The 19,563-nt window shown below is 48.2% G+C and overlaps 1 protein-coding gene across 2 annotated transcripts in view; it reads right to left on the bottom strand.

Annotated features, from left to right (window-relative positions):
- The window catches only part of Mgat5 (alpha-1,6-mannosylglycoprotein 6-beta-N-acetylglucosaminyltransferase), a 293,844-nt gene extending 274,768 nt beyond the window's left edge, over window positions 1–19,076 (bottom strand). For both annotated transcript variants that reach the window (XM_075987774.1, XM_075987776.1), the window contains exon 1: window positions 18,667–19,076. The gene's annotated coding sequence lies outside the window, so the exon portion shown is untranslated. The remainder of the gene's footprint in view (window positions 1–18,666) is intronic.
- Window positions 19,077–19,563: the final 487 nt, after the last annotated feature.

The raw sequence follows: 19,563 nt of genomic DNA, 5'->3' as shown, positions 1-19,563 counted from the left end.
CAGCCTCCCATAGCCTACTCGGGGTCCTGCACAGGACAGGACTTCTCCAGGACCAGAAGTTAGTGTTCTGCATACTTTGGGGTTCAGTCTTTTGAGTTCTATGAGTCCTAAGGTTCAAAGGGTGGGACCTCTGTGAGTCTGGGTATAGAAGGCAGAGCCATGACCCTCAATTAAAGTCAAAGACCAAAGGTCCAACCAGCTTCACAATTGTCCCTGTCTACCGGCTTGCTCTGAGTTCCCAGGGGAGTCATTTTTCCTTTCTGTCCCCAGTACTGCATGTTCAAGTACAGACATCAACCTAGTGGGAACTTTTATCAGACCACTGTTCTGAAACCTGCTTCTGTGAATCAACTGACTTAGAACATGACTCTGGGGCACAACTCCATCACTGGGTGCCATGTACCTGGTTTTTGTTTTCCGTCTCTTTGTTTGTTTTCCTTTTTAGCCTACTTTTTAAGGCGTAGCCCCAGACTGTGGGGACATTCTCATTCAAAGCAGCCTGTGACATGACTTCACCACCAGTGCTGCTGGGAGGACAGTTTGGTGGGTAACACCCTTGCCCTAGCAGCACGAGGACCTCAGTGTGGATCCCCAGCCTGGTGCTGATGGTGTGAGTCTGCAGTCCCAGCTCCTGGGACAAAATGGAAAGCAAAGGACAGGAGAATCCCTGGGAGCTCACGGGACAGCTGTCCTGGAGTACGGAGTGGCACGTAAGAGAACATGGCAGGCAAGATGAAAGGGAAGAACCGGTACCCGTGTTGTCCTCACTTTCAGGATGCATCTGCCTTCACACACATGAACACATACAAGCTTAAAAAAAATCACTACTCTTTAGCCAGAGTGTCTGCTGAGTATCTTACTTTCTCAAGCCCAAAATGGATGAGTCTGAAGCGCTCGTTGACAGAAGTACAGCTTCTCAATAAAGGACCTTAGATACCTCACTTGGAACAGTTATGGGGAGACTGGGGAGATCAGTCAGTCATGCAAGCACAAAAACCTGAGTTGGATCCCGAGAACCCACATGAAAAGAAGCCCGAGTTGATGGCGTGTGCTTGCAATCCCAGCACTGGGGAAGTGGAGACGAGAGGATCTCTAGGGCTCAATGGTCAGGCTAGCCTACTGGGTGAGCTCCAGGTTCACTGAGTCAACCTGTCTCCAAAGTACAAACTGGATAAGGTCTGAAGAGTAGCAGCCAAGGGTGGACTCTGGACTTCACAGGTCCAGTGAGCTCACGGGGCAGCTGTACAGGAATGCAGTTACACACAAGATCATGACAAGTAAGATGAAAGCAGAGGTACACACACCTGTACAATACCTGCAAACACATATACACAAATGAATGTGCGCGCGCACACACACACAAACAGGCTCAATGGGACTTGCAAGCACATACATGAATCTGTCAATCAACAGTTCAGCAAAGGAATCCTCTTACACCTTAACAACAAAGACACTATTATTTAACAGTGAACACACACGTTGTCTTTAAGTCTTAAATAAGTGTTAATAAAATAATGAAAAATGCGACCACTCCTTCCTCAACGGAGGAGGCTTAATACTCGAGGAGAACTTCATTAGTTACTAAATCCACAGGAAAATGAAGGGGAAATGTGTGACTATTCCATGATATTTTTTGAAATAATGAAAAACTGGAGCTAGGGGGTGTAGCTCAGTGGGTAGGGTGCCTGCCCAGCACACACAGAGTCCTAAATTCAATTCCAGAATAACCAGGCACAGACGGCAACCACAGCACTCAGGGGCAGAAGCAGGAGGAGCAGACGTTGTCCTTGGTTACGCGTGAGTTCAAGGCCAGCCTGAGCCACCCGAGACCAAAGGGAACAGTGAACAGGGAGATGACAAGATGGGACGGAAGGTAGAGGCACTTGCTATGAAGCTTAATTACCTGAGTTTTATTACCAGGGACCGACCCCCACACATTGTCCTCCGACCTCCATATACATAGCACAGCGCTCACCCAGTTATTACACATCTTACACACACACACACTGTAAAGAAAAAATTTAAGGAGAAAAACTGTTACTGCTACAATCACTAAATATGGCTGTTTGGGGTATCCGTGTTGAGCACATGGGTCCTTCCTCACCAAGCTCTGAACAGCAACTCAGATGCTAAGAGGAAAAGAGGCTCATGTTACAAGAGCTTCACATCTGAAGAGCAGCAAAGAACAGGGCGCAAACTCGTCTGTAGAAAGTCACTTCCTATGAAGAGAAGAGAAGTTTCTGGAGCAGCTCAGGAAGATCTGCCGTGGCAAAGTCTTGGCAAAGAGAAGCTTCTAGATACCCACACTCCTAGAAATCCACTTACAGTGAAAAACCAGCACCTTGGAGCCGGAACTCCATCAGCAGCAAGCCGGCAAGCTGGAGGAAACAGTTCGCCTTCCCTCCTAAGCCGTGTGGTGAAAGGAAATTGCTCTGTTTTCTATAGTTATTTGTGAACCATATCTCTGGCGTAACAGAGTATTTATTTATTTTTTAATTCTTTGACATATATATATGTATATATATATATATAATGCATTTTCATTCTCTTCAATGAAGTATTTCATAAAGGGGTATGTGTGTGTGTCTGCTCCTGCATGTATACATGCGTATATGTTCATATGTGTGTGCTCCTGCATGTATACATGTGTATGTGTGTGTGTGTGTGGGCGTGTGAATGTGTGTGTGTTGCTGATTACAGTAACTTTGGCAAAGGAAGTGGAAAGCAGGGGTTGACTTGCGTATAGAGATTTTTCCCACACAAACTCTGGCCATTCTCCACTATAATAACGGAAGCAGAAGTCACAATTGTGTTTAGGAATCAGGAAACCTGTATGTTTCCATTTTAAATTCACCATGTTTCTTATGCAAGTCGTTAGAGGCTGGCTGGAGAAATGTTCCAGTTAACTTCCTCCTCATATGATCGAGCAGTCAGCCACGGGACCAGCTCACTAGCAAGTGCAGCTGAGCTCACACCCACTCCACACCCTTGCCTAAGAGCTCCAAGTAGAGTTGAGAGGGCCAAGTCCCAGGGACAGGGAGCACTGGGATAGGCAGTGTCCACAGCCCACAGACCCTTAGCAGAGGACTTTTCTAATTTTTTTTTTTGGGGCACAGTCTCAATGTCCTTAAACTCTCTATGTAGCTGTGTAACTGAAATGACGCAGAATTCCTGACCCCACCACCTCACAAATGCTGAGATTGTAAGTGTGTACCAGTGTTCTAGAGGCTTTAACTGTCAGTATGACGCTGCCTAAACTCCTTTGAGAAGGGAGTCTCAAATGAGGGACTGCCAAGATCGGATTGATCTGTGGGCATGTTTGGGGGAGGGACCATCGTGATTGTTAACCAATAGAGGAGGGCTCAGCTCACTGTGGGTGGCACCATTCCCTAGGCAGGTGATCCTAGGCTGTGCACACAAACCAGCCAAGCATGAGCCTCAGCTAGCCAACAAGCAATGCTCCTCCGTGGCTTCTGTTTCAATTTCTTACCTGAATTCCTGCCCTGACTTCTCTCAATGATGAATCATGGCTTTTAAGATAAAATGAACCCCTTCTTCCCCAGTTGCTTTTGTCCTGTGTTTGTCATAGCAACAGAAGGAAACTAGAACAGCCAGCGCGGCCCAGTCTATACAGTGCTGGGGATCAGGCCCAGGGCTCGGTGCACTCTAACAACTAAGTTAGACCCCAGCAGCACAGAAGGATCTTTCAGTGAAAAAAGAAAGAAATCTATAGGATTCAAGAGGAAATCAATTACACTTAGTTACTAAAATATTTTTTTTTAATTTTTCACCCCTCTTTCTTCCTCCTCCTCCTCTTTCTTCTGTATTTGGGATAAATCCAGAGCCTCACACGTGCCAGGGAAGCACTCTACCAACTGAGCTGAATTCCCCAGTTAGAACCTGCTCTTAATTGTGATAAAGAGGTGCACATACTTGTTGATTAACACATTAAGTCACACGGTCTAGCAGCAGCCCAACAGGATGATCAGCATAGACTAAAGATGACTCCTGATATGCTAAGACAGCTGCTTATTGTCTCAAAATATTGGCTGTCTGGTGCTGACAAAGCTACAAACAGCACTTAGGCTGCCACCCGAAGCCCAGAACAGACTCAGCTGGCCAAAGACTTGCCTCCCTGAACCCAGCCACCAAGCGTGGCAGGGGATGCCGGAATAATAACGGCATTCCTGTGGTAGAGGGAGACGATCAGAAGTTTAAGGTCACCCTCAGCTACATAGGGAAGAGAGGTAAGCCTAGGCTACAAGACATCCTGTCTCAAAAAGCAAAAAGTGAAAGAATTGCTAAATTCTAGTGTGAGGCTAGAGAACACGAAGGTGTAACGTGATCTTCCCAGGGCTTTGAAGAAAGATCAGCAGCAATTCATGTTCAAATCACGTGACCACCTGACACCCGACTGCTCTGCTTTGCGACCTCCCAAAGGCTCCATGAGCCAGAAGCTTGCTTTCCAGTACAGTGGTGGGGAGGTGATGGAATCTTTAAGACAGAAGGTCTAGCCGAAGACCTGAGTCATGGAGGCTCCATCTTCAGGAAGGATTAATGCTGTGTCTGTCTCAGGAGTAGGTCAGGCCTCATGGAACTGGGTTAATTCTGACAGAATGGATAAGCATGAATCTGGCTTTCTTATCTCAGTTTTTTTGCTTGGTTTAGTTTTTTTTTTCCTTTTTGATAAGGGTTTACGTAGCCCATGCTGGCCATGAACTCAGGTTTTGTTAATTGATAAGAGTGTCTGTAGCCTAGGCTGGCCATGAACTTAAGCTTTGTTTATTGATAAGAGTGTCTGTAGCCCAGGCTGGCCAGGAAATCAGTAGATAACCTTAACAAAGATCAAGAGAGGAACTAGGGAAACAGCTCTACAGGTAAAAGTGCCAACTCAATGACCACAGTGCAGTCCCTGGAGTCCATGTGACGAGCCAGGTGTGCTGCTCTGCACCTGTAATCTGAGCACCCCCACGATGAGACAGGAGGTAGAGACAAGAAGAGTGTCCCCCAGGACCTTTCAGGCCAACTATCCTGGAGAAAGCAGCATGGCAGAAAGAGGAGCAGCCCTGACTCAAGAGTGGGAACGTGAGACACTCTGACTTCTATACACATGCCATGGCATGTGCGCGCACACACACACACACACACACACACACACATACACACGTGCACACGCACACACACACACATGCACACAGAGTATTTAAGAAATGAAAATGCTCAGGCAAACTTCCTCTAATGTCGAAGACTCCACCACCCCTGCTCCCTCAGCCATTCGGGCTATAGTCCAAGTTCATTTATTCTGCCTCCAATCTTGTCAATAAATAAACAGGTCAGTGTCCATGCTTCACCTAGCATTTCAAAGTCTAAAGAGATATCTTGGCCAGAGCCTTCTGAAGCCCTTTCTGCCACAGTTCCTGCCCAGCCATCCAACGAGCCATGGGACAAAAATAACAGAATCATCTTGGAAAATATAGCACTGAAGGAATGTGGCGGTTAGGGGCCCAATTAGGTCTGAATGGGGGTTGTTGTTCTGTTTTGCTCTTTAAAAAAAATAGCAAACCATTTTAACTACAAAAGTTCTTGATTAATGTCTCTAAATAGTATTGTGCTCCGCAGCAATACCACCCTCACATAGAGAGGTGCTTTTAAGAGAAGCCAGAATCAGCCATAGTTTCTCTAACTCTTTCTCTAATAGACTCCATTATATCACACACACACACACACACACACACACACAAATGCATGCATGCGCGCGCACACACACACACACTCACAAACGCACGCATGCACACACAGACACACACACACAAACGCACGCATGCGCGCGCACACACACACACACACACACAGCTTGGTTGGCCCCTAATGAATAAATAACCAGCACTTGAACAGAATTTGCGTCCATTTTAATTCCAATTTGTTTCCACCAGAAAGCCTCACGTGAATGAAAAGAGGGAGGCGTACAGTAGTTATACAATGACACACTTCTGGAACTGTTTGAGAGTTCCCTAGCAAGCCTAATAGCCACCGGAGGAAGCAGACAGAGTTAACTGTCAGGGCTCAGTAGGCTGAAGGCGGATGGGTTCTCACACCTGCCCAGTTTGGACACCGGCCTTCGCTGGAAGGTAGCAGGAGAAGGCAAGTTCACCTGAGCGGCGTCACGTCCCAAGAACTACGGATTGTGCAATCATTCCTTCCAGAGGCAGAAATGTTTCTCTTTAAGGGCCTGCAAGCAAACACTCAGGTCTTGCAGACCAGTCCAGCTCCTTCAGGCTGCTGACCTCCACTGCCAGGTAAAACAGTCAGACGGATGGGAGAGGCCATGGTGCACATAACACTAGTAACACACACACACACACACACACACACACACACACACACCTGTACTAACAAGAACAACAAAACTTCAGTAACAAGATGGATAGCACATGAACATATGAGAACACCCATGTTCCCAGACAATTCTAACAAAATGGGTAATACATGAACCAACAGGCCCGGCTATTTTCCAGCAAACATTATTAACAAAATGAGCAGCACATCAACAAATGTATACAGCCATTGTCCAATAAAACTTTATTAGCAGGGCTGGAGCGAAGGCTCAGCAGTTAAGAGGGAATATTGCTCTTCCATAGGATCTGGATTGGGTTTCCAGTACCCACATCAGATGGTTATACCATATATACAGATAACATAAATACAGATGCCTGTAACTCCAGTTCCAGGGGTCCAACACCCTTTTCTGGCCTCTGAGACACCTGCATGTATATGGCACACATCAGACATAAAATACACACATACACACATAAATAGAAATAAAGAAATCCTTTTTAAAAAAACACTTTATTAGCTAACTGGCCAGCTGCTCATAGTAGGCTGATCCTTGGCTAGGTTTTCTTTCTAAGCCACTAAAACTGAACCAGTTAGACAGTGTCAAAGCTCATCATAGGTGGCAAAGGCGAGAACGTTCATAAAGCCTGCAAGTGCTGCCACCAATAAGATTCTGAGGCTATGGTTTTCTTATTGTGGATTTAAGTAAAAAGTTGCAATATCAGTAGGTAATACTAAGTTTGCGGATGGTACATAAGTGTTTCTAAGGGAAACTCTTCAGCATTTAAAGCATGTCACTGTCTTGTTGTTAAATGGAAGGAAAGGGCCGATGAAATGAGAAGTTCTTAGACATAAACCACGACTGTAAGAGACTAATGAAGGGGTTGTGGAAGGCTATGGAACCACCCAGCATGTGTAAATCACTGGGCCATCTCCAACACCTCAAAAACTGAGGATAATGGCATGTACCCATAACCCCAGCACAGGGGAGATGGAGACAGAAGGATCCACAATTCAAGGTCATCCCTGGCGACAAACCCAGTTTGAGGTCAGCCTAGGCTATGTGAGATTCTGTCTCAACAAATAAGAACGGACTGGCAGGATGGCTCAGCAGGTAAAGCCCTTGCCATGCAAGCCTGATGGTCTAAGTCCAGGGCTAGCGGGGGTAGCACGTTCCTGTCATCCCAGCACTCCTACAGAGAGATGGACATCAGCTAGACACTCTCGGGCCAGTTATCCTGTAGTCAGCACCGACAGAAACAAAAGCGACCTTGCCTTAACACAAGAGAGAACTGACTCCCCTAAAATTCTCTGACTTCCACACATACCCTGCAGCACTCTTGAAAACACATGCACACACATACACACAAAACATGGGCACACACATACATACACACTAATAAATAAGATGGCTCAGCAGAGGAGCCAAAACCACCTATAACTCTCACTCCAAGGGCTCTGACACCCTCTTCTAGACATCATGGCCCACGCGCGCGCACACACACACACACACACACACACACACACACACACACGGGCACATGGACACACAGTTAAAACTGAAAATAAATTCTTTAAAAAAATTAATATAATAAGAATAAAAGAGGGAAAGGACATATACAGTGGGACATTGTTGGCTCTAAAGTACAATCAGAATAGAATATAAATTTGTTGTAAGTGACACACACCGAGCTTCACAGGACACGAAAGTCAGTCCCTCTGTCATTTAAGTATCTAACATGATCTGACCATCAATTGCTCAGAAGCCACTTTCCCTGGAACTCAGTGACTAAATACAGCTACGTGGTGTTTACAAGTCTGTACAGATCAGCAGGGAGGTTCTCCTAACCCAGGCCACACTGAACTGACCAAAGTAATACTCGGGTAATCATGAGTAATGGAAGGGTCCCTAGAAGGCTGGCTGATCTGGGAGGAGTGAGGAGACATAGCCAGGTTCACCCCACTGGGCTAGCCTGGGCATGTTTCTCACAGTTGCACTACAGCTCTGAGACAGCAAACTGAGTTACAGACAAAGCAACCAGAAACACACAGGTGCTGTTCAAAAGTTGCTTACACATGGGGTTCAACAGCATCCTGCTGACCACAGCAAGCCACGCAGCAGCTACCCTGCAAAGAATGGAAGATACAAGGAGGCCATTAACTTGGAGCCATCATTAGTACCATCCAATTACTTCAGGCAATATTTATTGTCTGCCATCTCTTTGGCAGAAGAGGAGCGATTCTACTTGATCGCAGGTTTTCCCATGGCACATTCTCATTTTCTTTTTGCACGACCACTTGTAAGGAAGAAACACAACGTGATTAAGAACGCAGGCTTAGACGGGCGGTGGTGGCGCAAGAGGCAGAGGTAGAGGCAGGTGGATTTCTGTGAGTTTGAGGCCAGCCTGGACTGCAAAGGGAGTGCCAGGACATTCAGGACTGGTAGACAAAGAAAACTTGTCTCAAAACAACAGCAACAAAACAAAACAAAAAAGAGCAGGCTTGTATGCCCCGGCTCTGGCACTTGTGACTAGTGACCTCACGCACACTTCTTCAGAACCTCTGTTTCTGCACTGTAATGACAGCTCTCAACCATTACATAACGAGGAGCATGTGCAACTTTTTTCTTGGCTCATCTCTGGCCTTAGCAGAACTCAAATCTTATTTAGACAGCAATGTGTGTTGGGAAAGAATGGCATGCATCTGTTTCAGAAGGCAGGGAAGGACCGCCTTCCTGAGTGAGTGACATGGCAGGCAGAGGTGCTGATGACCAGAGTTTTAGCCCCTAGACCTACATATTAAAAACTCAGACACAGTAACGTGTGTCTAGAATCCCAGTACTCCCAGGTAAGGATGGGAGGCCCCGAGAGAACAATCACTGGGACATTCAAAGGCCATCTAGTCTGGAATCCGCAATAGGGCAGAACCAACGGGAGAGGCCTGGCTCAGCAAAATGGAAGGAGAGAAGAGACTCTCAAAAGTTATCCTCTGGCCTCCAGATGCACGCCATGGCACACACCCACACTCACACTCATCACACATACAATTAATTATATATATATGTGTGTGTGTGTGTATATAAATACATATATGTATGTATAAGTACAATAAATACCTAGTCATATTTATTGTATTTCCATAGATGTATGTATATTTGTATTTATAATAAATACATACATGAACAAGGAAGCAGGTAAGTTTCCTGTGGTGGCACAATGAGGAATCGTTCTTTTCCAAGGCGTTTTGAGGACCCTGGTAAGCAGAAAGAAGAACTTTCCCTGAGGATGTTCAGTTTCTCAGCCCTGGACCCTGCCCTGTGCTACCTCACAGGGCGAGGTGGACGTGAAAACATTAGGATCACCATGAGGATGGTCATGGATTATACTGTGGGCTGAACCCAGGGGTCTAAAAAGCAGAGGATCATTCCTTGCTCTGTTCAGCAAACAAGCAAAGCAGCAGATGGAAGGGCCCAGTTCTGGAAGGGCACCGGAGGTCAAGGCACTGCCTCAGGATGCAGGCAGCCACTGGGAACTGCAAGTGGTAAGGATGCGGATTTTGTCCTAAGCCTCCGAAAGAAATAGGGACCTTAACCCACAGTGAGACCTCTGTGTTGGGATGAAAGGAGAGTTCAAACTATGCCTTCAAATGATGAGGTTTGCTGTTTTTCCAGGAGCAACAGGAGAGGGGACAGTGACCTTGTAGCAGTTCCACTTAAAGGCTGACAGTAAAGAAACAGAAAGATCTCTCTTAAAGCTACTGCACCGGAAAGACTTTCCAGACTTGGAACATGCTAACCAGGCACGGACCTGACTTCAGTTCCCCAGAACCCACTTCAGAAAAAAGAAAGAAAACCTTTAAGGTATCGTAGTGCACACCTGTACTCCCAGTGCTGGGGAGGAGGGGAGAAGAGCCCCGGAGCTAGCTGGGCAACCGGCTGAGCTCCACATTCAAGAGTCCGTCTCAAACGCAGGGTGAAAGGAGAGAGGGGAATGGCTGACTTTGATTTAAGCTTCTGTAAGCACGAGCCACAAAAGAGCACACACCCCAAGTATATTCGCATATGCACACAGGCATGCATGTGTGCAAACACATACACACTGGACCACGCACACACACATAAAAAGGTGGAAACTATTTAAAGGGGAAGTTGAAAAAAGGCAGTTTGAAATAGCAACTCATTCATTTAACCGACAGCTAGTCCATAACTGACTTCAGCTCTTCATCCCTACAATTTTCAATTTTTTTAGATAATATGTCAATAAGCTGATGACCTCATATGGTGTGTAGACACACACACACACACAGAGAGAGAGAGAGAGAGAGAGAGAGAGAGAGAGAGAGAGAGAGAGAGAGAGAGATTCGTAGTGCCAATCTGCTGCTTTTCATGAGCCTAGGAATTTCATTCTCAATAAAAGGTCTATGGATTTCCCAGTTGAGTGCTGGGGAGACAGCTCAGTGGGTAAAGAGGTTCCTTTGAAACCATTAAGAATTCAGGTATGATCCCCAGCATCCAGGTAAAAAGATCTGAATATGGTGCCATGTGCTTGTGATCCCAGCACTGGGGAAGTGGAGACAGGAGGATTCAGTGGACTCATGTTTTGTATCAATGAGACTCTTATCTTAAAACTGACAAATAACCACAAGGTTATGGCTCCACATGCAAGGCTGACCTCTGACCTCCAGCACACAAACATGTACCACACACACAAACATGCATGCATATAAGTATGTATACATGCACACACACACAAAGTTCAGATTGATATGGAACTCCAAACTCTTAAAGATGCACCAGAAGAAAATAACCCTGAAAATAAGCCACACACTGACGCATGTCCTTCTACACTGATGAAAGAAGCTAGCGTGGGCATACAGATCCCAGCCAAGTGCACACACCAGAGCCATCAAATAAACACAAGAGAAGCTGGATGATCAGAAGGGGCCCCAGGACACAGCTGGCCCACGTGAGGACAGCCAGCCAGCTGCTGAGGCCTCGCCTTCAGGAGTTCCACACACTCACCAGCCACCCTGGCTTCTCTTGTGGCTCCAGTGTGCCGCCCTGTGCCCAGAAACAGAGTTTCTACTGTGAGAATAAGAGCTCCCCATTCCTTTCAGATTATCTGAACCAAAAAAATCTAGTAAAATCAAGTATGGTGGCAAACACCTGTAATTTCATCCTTTGGCAAGAAGACGCAGGGGGATTGCCACAAATTCCAGGCCAGCCTGGTTTACATAATGAATTCCGGAGAAACTAAGCCAGGGCTAGAGGTGTGGCTTAGTTGGGAGAGCGCTTGCTTGGCAAGCACGAAGGTTTGATCCCCAGACTGTATCGGTCAGGCATGGGGACTTAAGCCTGCAATCCCAACATTTTAGGCGGAGAAGCAAGGAGAATCAGATGTTCAAGGTCAAAGAAAGGCAACACAACAAGTTCAAGACCACAATGGGCTACGTGGGACCCTGTCTCAAAAAAAAAAAAAAAAAAGAACAAATAAAAAGGCAAGTGTCCTAGTTAGCTTCAGTATCAACCTGACCCAACCTAGAGTCACCTGACAAAGGAGTCTCAACTTGGGATTGACCTCATCAGATTGGCCCGCAGCCTTGTGTGATTCCTGAATAATGTGAGGGGTTCCACCCACTGTTCCAGCGCCCTCTCTAGGCAGATAGGCCAGGTTTAATACTAGACCAAGAGGGTCAGTCCATAAGCAGGGCTCCCCCCTTGGTCCTGGCTTCCAGTTTCTTCGCTGACTCCCCTCAGCGATGGATTGTGATCTGGAAATGTAAGCCAAATAAATCCTTTTCGCCATAGTTGCTCTTGCTCAGAAACAGAAACTAGAACATCTAGGAGACATGTCTGCCCTTGCAAAAGTTCTTGAACATTTGAGTTGCAAAACTAGAGAAGGATGACGGTATTTAGCCAAGAGAAACACGTCTATATGAACAAAATGACGGAACACAAATGCTGCCCACTGAACAATGTTGCCGTCAAAGCTGGCAAGGAGCAGGGACTCAAATCACAAACACAGTGAAAGGGGGAGGGTGTAGAGAAACTAGAACGTCAACAAAAGGAGGCAATTCACGTAGAAGGTGGTACGGCATTGCTGGCAGAGGTCTTACCAGGCCTCTGACACCTCCTGATACTTGTCAGGAGGGAACAAAGGAAAACCCTCCTTCCTCTCCCTACCCCAGTCAAATGCTGCTCCTCCTAGCTCCAGGCAAGGGAACTCGGGAAATAGCTCGGCTGGGGAAGAATGCTAAGGGAGCTTGAAGACCAAAGCGAACCCTGCAGCACTTCTGCAAAAGCCTCGCATGACTGTGAACACCTGTAACTCAGCAGTGGGGGGCAGAGACGGGAATCCCAAGGGATGAGAAGTCACTGATCACCCAGGCTAGTTGGCCAAACGGATGAGAGAGGAGACCCTGTATCAAGGCAATGAGATGTAAAGCAATAAAAGAAGACACCTGATGTCCTGTCCCGGCTTCTACCCGTGTGCACACAGGCGCATCACACACTCACACACCACAGGGGAAACAAGTTTCTTTTGAGAATTAGACCTGGGGCTTCAAGCATGTCAGACAAAGGCTCTGCCAGTAGGCACGTCCAATCTTTTGCCGTCAAAACATACTGTTGTTATCTACAAAGTTAGGCAACTCAATTAAAAAACAAAACAAAACCTCACAATGTTTCAAGTAAGTCAATGGTCTGTGTTGGGCCATTTTCTGAGCTAAAAAGGGCCATGAGCAGAAAGAGCACTTTTGCTGTTTTGAGGCAGAGGCTTGAGGTGTAGTCCTAGCTGGTGTCAAACTAGATATGTACACTAGGGCAGCCTTGAACTTGCAATAATCCTGCCTCTGACTGCTGACTGTTGGGATTACAAGCACGGGCTTCCACTCACAACTCAGGTAAAGCAACTCTTAGCAGCAACCACAGTGTGGGAATATATGTCATTCCTGAACTCAGGGGCAATAGCACAGAGAAAGACTCTTTACCAATCTTCTACGTAGCCGCTCCAGCAGGGAGCAACATCCAGCAGGCAGCAACACAGGCCTGGCAGTGAAAGAGAGAGACAGTGCCAGTTCACAAGGCAGCTACACCCATCAAACCCAGACGTTAAGAGGCAAGGGAGGTGGCTCGATTCCCAAAGTGTTTGCCACAAAAGCATGAAGTCCTAGATTTGAATCCTTGGCAACTACATAAAACTACATAAGAAGCAATACACATCCTAGTTCTAGGGAGGCAGGGGCAGTAGGAACCCTGGGGCTCGCCTGCCCGACCAGTGTTGTTGATCAGTAAGACACCCTAGCTCCCCCCCCCAAAAAAGTTCAGAGCAACTGAAGAAGCCATGTCACATAGACTTCTGAGCTCACACTCAAACACCAGCAATGGCTTATTGCCTTGCCTGTCTAGACTTTTGGGACTACAGAATACCAAAAGGAAGGCCTGTTTTCATTCTAGAAGTTTGTGGGCTAGACAAAAGAACTGTGGGAGTCTGAAGAAATAAAACAATTCCTCTAAACCTTCCCCCAGCACACACGGCCTTCCCAGGACCAAGCCAGGGAAGGATAAATTTAACTGTGGAACTGACAAAAAAAGACAAAGAAAACAGCTCAGATGACCAAATGCACAGCAGCAGAAGTCGTCACTCTCCTAGCTGAGCACATGGTCACGGTACCAGGGCTCCTGGGACCTCGTCTTGGCAGCGTTCCAAGGACGCCAAGTCTGCATCAGCACGCTTGGACAGCTCGGCCACATTAACTGTGAGAAGGTCATTCAGAGGAAGAGCATCTTCATCCCCAGCATCAGCTCTGGCCACTGCTCACGGTAGATACTGGATAAAAACTAGGACTAGGGAGAGGACTCAGTAGATAGGGTGCCCACTGCACAAGCGGAGTTCCGATCCCCAGTACCCACATAAGAGACCAGGTGCACTGGTACACACCAACAGGTGTACAGCTTACAGGTAAACCAGCCTAGCTCCATCAATGAGCTCCAGATTCTCAAAAGATAAGGTGGGGAACAATTAAGAAAGATACCTAACTGACATCAACCTAGGTCTCTTCAGGAATTCTATAGGGATGTAAACACGCGCACACACACACACACACACACACACACACACGGGGGGGGGGTCTATATGGACACAGCATGTTAACAGCACATTAAACAGTATAGGGACATGAACTAAATTGGGCATTTATAAACCTTGTGTAGTGCCTGTAATTCCAACACTTGGGATGTGGAGGCAGGAAGATCAGCTCAGGCCAAGCCTATACCACAAAGTGAGCTTCAGAGCAGCCTGGGCTACATGGTACCCTGCGGGGGGTAGGGAATCAAAACTATGCAAAATCTCAAAAGATGGGGATATCGTTATTCACTTGAAAATAGGGATTTAAAATAAAGCCATCTCTTCTGGCTATTGAGAGTGGTTCTACTTCAAAGCAGGCATTAACTTTAAAGGCAATCTGGTAGAACCTGCACTGACGGGGTTCCAAACATTTGCTTCCCACTCAGACATCTCAACTGTCACCCAGAAGGCTCCTCCACTCTCCCTAGACACATGATGTCTTCCCTCGTCCAGTGCCTGGAATGTCTACACTTCCCCCATCAACACTACCCTCTACTTTACTCCGCCAGCACCAGCAACCCCCCTCCCTACACATCCGCTGTCATATGGCAACTCCGGAGACAATGCGAGCTGCATAGGTTTTCCTCAGACCCATTATAAAAGTATGGACACAGGCTGTCACTCTGGTGACCTGCCATTCACCACCGCCCCCAGGCCAGGACAACCTGAAAAACATAAAGCCACACGCAACACTCTTTAAGTCTCTCAGGAGTGGGGTTACCTGTGAGGATGCTGAATGGTGACACAGGGTACCAAAGCCCCAATACAGATCTTCCCAATGGCTGCCCTTGATGACTTTACTGACATTTCTGGATCACCACCTATCCCTATCCCCCTCCCAAAATGTGACTCTGAGGTGACACAGGGCCTCAGTCATAAAGTATTTCCCATGCAAGCATGAAGGTCTGCATCTGGTCTCCAGAACTCAGGTTAAAAAGAGCCTATGACACTGTAGTGTGCACCTCTATTCCCAGCACTAGGGATAAAGAGTAGACTAACCTACTTAGTGAGTTCCAGACTAGTAAGAGATCCACAAAATCAAAAAAGTGGATGATGACTGAAAAATAACACCTGAGGTTATCTACAGACATAACTCCCCCCCCCCTCTCTCTCACACACACACACACATACACATACACACACACTCACACACACACATACACAATGGCAGAATGACATCCGGAAAGACTAGTGAGCCATCACTCTTCTTGGACAAGCCCCTGAGCTGTGACTACTGGCATTTCCATGCTTGGGAGGCCAGCTAAGCACAAGGCTGGGGGGGTTCTTTTGAAACTGCGCGTAAGTTGCATGGGAAGGGAATCTGCATAGATCTTAACTCTTGGGGTCCCTCCCAGCTCCCAGCTTCTCCCTGGGAATGCTGTGGATGCTCATCCATATGCACATGGTCTTTATAAAAATGTACACAGATGTGTGAATCGGTAATGAACACAGCGTTCACACTTCTACACACAAAGCACTGGGGAATGTGCACGAGGCTCAGGAGGCGATCCAAAGGCTCAGAGAGCTTGGCTGCGACAGTCGCTGGAGTTCACAGGGACAGCTATACTCAAAGAAGGGACCAGTGCCAACTCAGGCTACCTTAAATCCAACCGGTAGGAGAACTGGGGAGATGGCTACTTGAGGAAAGCACTCACTTGCAAGCATGAGGACCTGAGTCTGACCACCAGAGCATACATTTGTTAAAAGGCCAGGCAGGTATAGGTAGATGGTTCAGTGGTTAAAGTACCAGCTGCACCCCCACCACCCACATAAACCTACAGCCCTAGCACTCCTGTGGGAAGATGAGAGACAGAGACAGGAAACCTGGAGCTCAGCTAGGTCTCTGCTGGCATAAGCAGCATAAAAAAAAACCCAGTGCCTGCTCAGACAAGGATGAAGGCAAGAACTGATACTTGAGGTTCTCTCTCTCTCTCTCTCTCTCTCTCTCTCTCTCTCTCTCTCTCTCTCTCTCACACACACACACACACACACACACACACACAATTTTAAATTAAAAATAAAAAGCAAGGCAGTGACACAGGTTTATAATTTTAGTGCTGTTGTCCTCTGGCCTCCACAAGCAAGGACACACACACACAGACACACACACACAGACACACACACACAGACACACACAGACACACACACACACACACACACAGGCCATTTGGATAGGAATAGGGGTTCCAAGCCCCTGTCGACTCCTTATCCTACTGACCCCAGTCCCCAGTGTCCCAAACTAGGAAGGTAGGCTGGAAGGAAGCACAGGAAAGAAATTACTCAAATCTTTTCCGTTTGCCCAGACATTCAACTGGGCCACAGACAGTTGCTGAAGACAGAGACTTCCTCTTTTTTTCTGTCCCTAAAAAGGGTACCTAGGTCAATCTCTCTCCACTTTTCCCTCCTCTCCATTTCCAGGGCTCTACATCAAGTAAGTGGATCACACAGACATTAAAGTTGATAACAGAAGAAAAACTAAAATTTCTCTAAAAGGGGGAGCTTTGTTCTCATGCTAACAGAATCACACTTAAGCCTGCCCATCTCAGCTCTGAGCAATAGCCATAAAATGATTTAGAGGAACTAAGGGAGGGTGGGAAAATTCATAAAGATAGATATGAGGTGGTCTGACTTTTTTGGCTGAGACAAGTGAGCTCTTGTTCTAGCGACAAAGGGTCTCCCACAAGTCCAGGGTGAGAGATCCCTCCAGTCTTGACAACACACTTGGGATAGGTCAGCTAGTAAACGTGTTTCCACTTAGATCTTAATAGATTCTGATTCGATGTAACCTTAGATCTAGTGTGACTTTACTCTTCCACCGAAAAACCAACACAAACCTCAGCTTGCTGCTTTCCAACTCCACGGCCCCAGAGGAACCCAGGAACATATACAAACACCAAATCGAGGCCTGGCAATTAGCGCCAGGAGTTACTGAGCTGTTAGACCTAGACCAAGGCAACCTCAGCAAATCAGGAAACATCCTCTGGGACACACACACACATGCGCGCGCGCATGTAAGCAGCTCTAGGGTGCTCCAAAAGCCACAAAAAAAAAAAAATGCAAGCGCCACCCCTTCCCTCTTCCTTGCGGTGGCTTTGTGTGTGACATCGACTGTGAGCGCGCGAATGTTGCCAGGCTCACACACCCCCTTCCACCCAACCTGCTCGCTGCGCAGAGTCAATGCGCGCGACTGAGCACCGTGTGTGTCCTGAGAGCGGGTCCACCTGGCAGACCAACGAGTCGCCAGGCCTCTGGTCCTCCACTCGCGCGAGGAGCAAGGGTATGACATCCACGCCCCCTGTCTCCTGAGGCCAGAGTGGCTCTGGAAAGCAGAACCCTTGATGCCCGTCATAGGCTAGGCAGAGGCCTCGGGACGAGAAAGGGTGGACAAGAGGGCACAGAGATTCCCCACTCGCGTACCCCCAAGCCTCCAATTTAGTGAGCTGCGGCCCCAAAGGGGACAGAGGCGGCTGGCCTGGCGACTCGGCAGGAAGTTCCCAGGACCGCACTGAGCATGCTCTAGGGGAGTGTGTACGCGGGTGTCGGCCCTTGCATCCCGCAGCCTCTGCTATCCCCCGGCCGTGGGTGCACGCTGACTGGATCGCGGTCAGGCTGGCGGTCCCCAAGGCGATAAATCTGGGTTCCGAAGGGGGTACCCTTCATCTCCCAGCCTGGAGCTTCGGATATTCTTATCCCTTTTCCCCAGGGGCCTGGGGCCCCACTCCTTCATTCTTCTTCCCAACAGGCTCAAGGCATATCCCACTCTGAGCTCCCGGATTCCCAGGACCCTAGTCCGGCCCACGCTGGCATCCTAATTCTATGTGGTTTCATCGCGGTCCCAGTGTCCAAAATGCCAATCTCAGCTTCTCGCCTCCAGCCCACACCACCCGAGTGCCCTCTGGACAGTTCCTTGAGAAGCCTAAAAGCCTCAGAGCCTGGAGAGGGTCTTCAGGGTCCCATGAGAGAGGAAACCCCCAGCAGGTGGTGGACCCTCCAAGCGCGCCCCTCTGTTGTACTCTGAGGTTTCCACCCCCGTCCTAGATCAGACACGGCCAGAACACCCACGCCGCCCCGGTGTTAGCGCTGGGCCGAATAAGGGCTGCTTCAGCTCCTCTATCGTCCCCCACCCGTCCCCGTGATCCCCAGTGCGAGCATCTCCTCGTGGGAGAAGGTGAGCTCGGAATCGATCGCCCGACCCTGCAGCAGCTCATACCTGCTAGTAGGGGAGCAGCAGAAGCACCATCAACAGCAGTCGGGGTCACTCTCCAACAGCCCTACTCTGGGAGGCAGGGGGTCCCAAGCGCAGTCAGGAGCCGGGTCACAGCGCCCCCAGAGCCCGAGGCGCGGCTACCTGGGCAGGCTCGAGCCTGGGGCAGCCGCCGTCGCCGCCACCGCGGGAGCCGCAGGGCTGCCGGGCGAGCGGGCCTCGGCAGGGACGGTCTGCAAACTACCAGCCCTGGCGGGGCCGTGCGCAGCGCGTCCACCGTCCGCCCCTAGACGCAAGCAGGGACGTTCCTCCTGGGTCCAAGCGACCAGAAACGAGTGGAAAGGAAATCTATTCGAGGTCCTACCAACCCTTCTCTGATCGACCTCCCCAACTTCTCTCGGCTTCTGTGCTCGCGCTTTTCTTCTAGGCAAAGGGATTCCGGGGCAGGGACGTTCTGCAAATTCCCCGCCCACCCTGGCAGAGCGCTCAGCCAATTCTGAAAGCCCCAGCTTCTCGGGGACCGTCTGCAAACTCTAGACCCTGTACGAGAGGATTTGAAGCCGCTCTGTTCTGCATCCCAAGGAGAAACAGGCAGCGTGCTAGACTAAGGGAGTTGGGACCATAAATACTACGCTAAAAAAGGTCGGGGATAAGGTACGATTACTGATACAGACGGTGCATCCTCCAGAAAGATGCTCTCTGGGCCTCTTGAGGACAGAGACCTTCCAGGAGTGAAGTCAGTGGGGAGGAGATGGCGGGCTAAACTATTTAGGGGTCCTGGCAACTTTAACAAACGTCCTGAGCTCCCTTTTCTACTTTGTAGAATAGATTGGCAGAAGCAGTTGGAATTTCTGTCCCTTCTCTCTCTCCCTCTCTCTCTTTTTTTTTTTTAAAAAAAATCTA

This window comes from Microtus pennsylvanicus, chromosome 10 (genome assembly GCF_037038515.1).
Source record: "Microtus pennsylvanicus isolate mMicPen1 chromosome 10, mMicPen1.hap1, whole genome shotgun sequence".
NCBI lineage: Eukaryota > Metazoa > Chordata > Mammalia > Rodentia > Cricetidae > Microtus > Microtus pennsylvanicus.
The sequence above is the reverse complement of the archived record's forward strand: the minus strand, read 5'-3'. Positions and strand labels throughout refer to the sequence as shown.